General features: G+C 56.9%; 1 protein-coding gene across 1 annotated transcript in view; it reads right to left on the reverse strand.

Annotated features, from left to right (window-relative positions):
* Window positions 1-3,226, reverse strand: part of LOC127752024 (CD109 antigen-like) — a 17,781-nt gene extending 14,555 nt beyond the window's left edge. The window contains exon 1 of the mRNA XM_052276491.1: window positions 3,189-3,226. The gene's annotated coding sequence lies outside the window, so the exon portion shown is untranslated. The remainder of the gene's footprint in view (window positions 1-3,188) is intronic.
* Between the last annotated feature and the right edge of the window lie 158 nt (window positions 3,227-3,384).

The raw sequence follows: 3,384 nt of genomic DNA on the forward strand, positions 1-3,384 counted from the left end.
CCCGCCCCGCCCCGCCTTTCACTGATGCTGGGGGTCCCTCCGGGGTCCCACGGCCCGGCGCCGGCGCGGCCGCGAATGCGGCGGGAGCGCCATCGACGACGTGAACGACGTGAAGTCAACCAGGCGCGCGTGCTCGCTCATCGAACACACCGGTGCGGGGGCGTGGCGGGGCGGGGCAGCGTCATGTCATCACGGCCTCCACGGGGAGCAGGAGGAAGGGGCTTCACGTCACCATCGAGGTGGCCGTTGGAGGAGATGCCCATCAGACCCAGGCCAAGGCGGGTAGTGCACCGACGTGTCTCGTCTGCGGGATAATGCACAACACGAGGGGTGCTCCACACAAGAAAATCATGTGTTACTCCTCTGACCGTGAGGTGTACACACCCTCCAAAGAAAGAGAAATCGGAAAAAAAATCAGGCGAAAAGTAATCAAGGAAAAGTTATTTTAAGAATAATTTAAAAAAAAGTCAAAATACAAAATTCTAATAAAACCGAGAAAATTCCAGAAAAAATGAATTTATGGTGAAGTATCCACACAACACGTCATAGCAGCGTGAATGGAGCGGCGTGTTCCATTCGGGCTTACATCTTTAATACGTTCCATGTGTTGAATCGTTGGGCACCCAAAAAGGAACGTCGTGTGTTGACGGGGACGGTATGGTGATGCGCCCGCCCGAGCTGGATCACACAGCAGCAGGTGAGTCGTCGCCCGGGTGTCGCGTCACCCGGTGATGGGGCCGGGCGGGCCGGACCCACTTCACCCATACTCCCACGCATGCTTCCCCTTCCCCCGCCTTTCCCCCGCGAGCTCACCTATGCTGCGGCTGCTCCTGAGCCCCCCCCCCCCTCCCCTGACCACACAGGGCGCGCGCTGGGCCGAGCGAGCGGCGTGTCACGACTCTATACCCGCGATGACCGGACGCGGTCCATGACGCGGTACTCTCGACACGCTCCACACTACTCTCGACCAATGTCAAGGCCCTCCTCCACGTCCACGCCTGGAGCAGCGGAGAGATCGGAGCCACGGCAAAGTTAACTATCATTAATATTTTTAAATTGGAGAAAGTGGTGTGCTCATTTTTATTGTTTCAACCTTCATTTGGAACAGTATTGCAGGATTACGGGGGAAAATTTTCGCATTGCAAATGTTGTAAAGTTGCACAACCGTCAAATACGACAAATTTCCATTGTAGAATAACGAAAAACCGTGAAAATTTTGCACGAATGTGAAAATGTATTAGTACGAATAATTATATTGTTCTGGCCGAATGCAACTCAATTGTAGCCGTAGGTAGGTTTCACTTTTGGAGACCTCCCCCCTCCTCCCCTTACCTTTCGTGTGTGTATATAAAAGAGGGGGGGAAGGAGGTCCCAACCCACAAACAGACGCAGACAGACAGACAGACAGACAGACAGACAGACAGACAGACAGACAGACGGGTACACACACACACAGACGTGCATGCAACTGGAGACGTTCTGCTTGACAAGCAAGTGGAGCGGGAGGAAGCGCTTTCTACAGAGAGGACACTGCCACGGCCCTGTACCGGAGCGACTCCCCCCTCCTCCTCAACCTCCAGCCTAATCAGGCACACTCGCGCGAAAATTTTTAATTTCGAACAAGATTTAAAAGAGTGCAAAATTATTGAAAATAAATTAGTTTTATAAAACAGAAGAAAATGACACTTGACTGTCATTCTGTAGAGGGATCGTCCATGAAAGTACGTCCATTACAAGAGGGGGCTCAGCCGGCTCGGCGCCTGCGAGACTTGGGGTAGGCCACCCCGCGGTACACGCATGCACTGCAGGCGAGATGTTGCCTACCGACCAGGCGCTATGAGAGCTAGCAAAGGGCGAACTCGGTAGGTTCGAATTATTTTATAATAAAAATAAATAACATTATCACTCTACTTTATTGTTTTTGGTGCGGCACGCCATGGCGGCGGCAGCAGCAGCGGGAGGCCTTCACCGTCACCGCCCGGCCCCACGGCCGACGCGCCGCTCCGCGCAACACGGCACAAACGGCGCTCTTGCTGCCCCGCTCCGCTCTGTGACAGGACGCGCCGTCCCAAGGTGCTTTCCGCTGGACTACCCCCCCCCCCAACCCAATCCCCTATTCTGCCGCGAATGTCCCATGTGCATGTGTTTGTGTCACATGGGTTGGCACAAAAGCGTCGTCGCTACGGAATGGAACAACGCGTTGTCGTTTTTATTTATCCTAAAACATTATATAGTCCATGTCGTATGTCACACGAGAAATGCATCATCATCATGGTTCTTCCGTGACAAACATCGCCCCCCGCCTCGACGAACTCTATTCAGTTCCGTTCAGCCGGCAGCAGTTTCCCCCGTCACGCATAGGTCCTGACCTTTTCCCCCAACACTCCGGTTACTCTCCCTGCAAATATGAGAGGCCTTATCCATAGCCACGGCGTGTAAAAGCGACTGTACGCGCAATTATTCGCGGACCTGCTTAAAGTAACAGCAACTTAGTCTAATATGATGACCTCCCGCTCCCCCACACCTCGGGGGCATTCCCCCACAGAGCGTGTTGCCGGCGAACATCGTCACACCGTCACACCGCCTCATCGTCACACCGTCGCACACCGTCACACCGCCACATCGTCACACCACCACATGGCCACATCGTCACACCGTCACACTGCCACTTCGTCACACCGTCACACTACCACATGGCCACACCATCAGATCGTCACATCGTCACGCAGAGCAGGTGTGTCACGTGACGGGGCTCAGCCTCGATTGCACACCCACTAGCCGCGGCTGCGGCCCGCGCGCGCCCGCCGCTCCAAACATGGCACGGGCCGGGACCAGTCACGGCAACCGCGGCCGCCGCGGCCGTCACAGCTCACCGGCGGCGCCGTCACACCACCCGAGGAGAACCGAGTCCGGCGCCGTCACGCGCCGGCTCCGGATAAGAAAAGACAGCAACCATATATGATTGCACGTTGTCACAAAATCGTTGTGTCGTGTCGCACAGATGTAAACAACAACAATAAGCTTCGCGTCACACGAGCGGCACACACAGTAGTCACACGGCACTCACTCGCGTGTCACGCGCGACGAACGGCACTCTTTGGCGCGCGTACTTTATCGAACAGGTGTTGTGGCGGGCCGGCGGCCGCGGGGCGCGAGTGCTTTCGCGGCGGTGCGGCGGACTAGTATACCTTGTTGTGTTGCGTCCCGGGTCCGGCTGCAGACTGAGCGCGCGCGCGGGTCGCGGAGGAGGAGGAGAAGGAGGTGGTGGAGGAGGAGGAGGGCGGGGGGCTCCGTGCCGATCTCTCCTCTGTGAGGCCCCGCTCGCCCCGCAGCAGAGCGTGAGCGCGAGAGCGGGCGAGGCGGGGCGAGGCGGGGCGGGGCGGG

Source organism: Frankliniella occidentalis, unplaced genomic scaffold, assembly GCF_000697945.3.
Source record: "Frankliniella occidentalis isolate FOCC.00 unplaced genomic scaffold, Focc_3.1 Scaffold9, whole genome shotgun sequence".
NCBI lineage: Eukaryota > Metazoa > Arthropoda > Insecta > Thysanoptera > Thripidae > Frankliniella > Frankliniella occidentalis.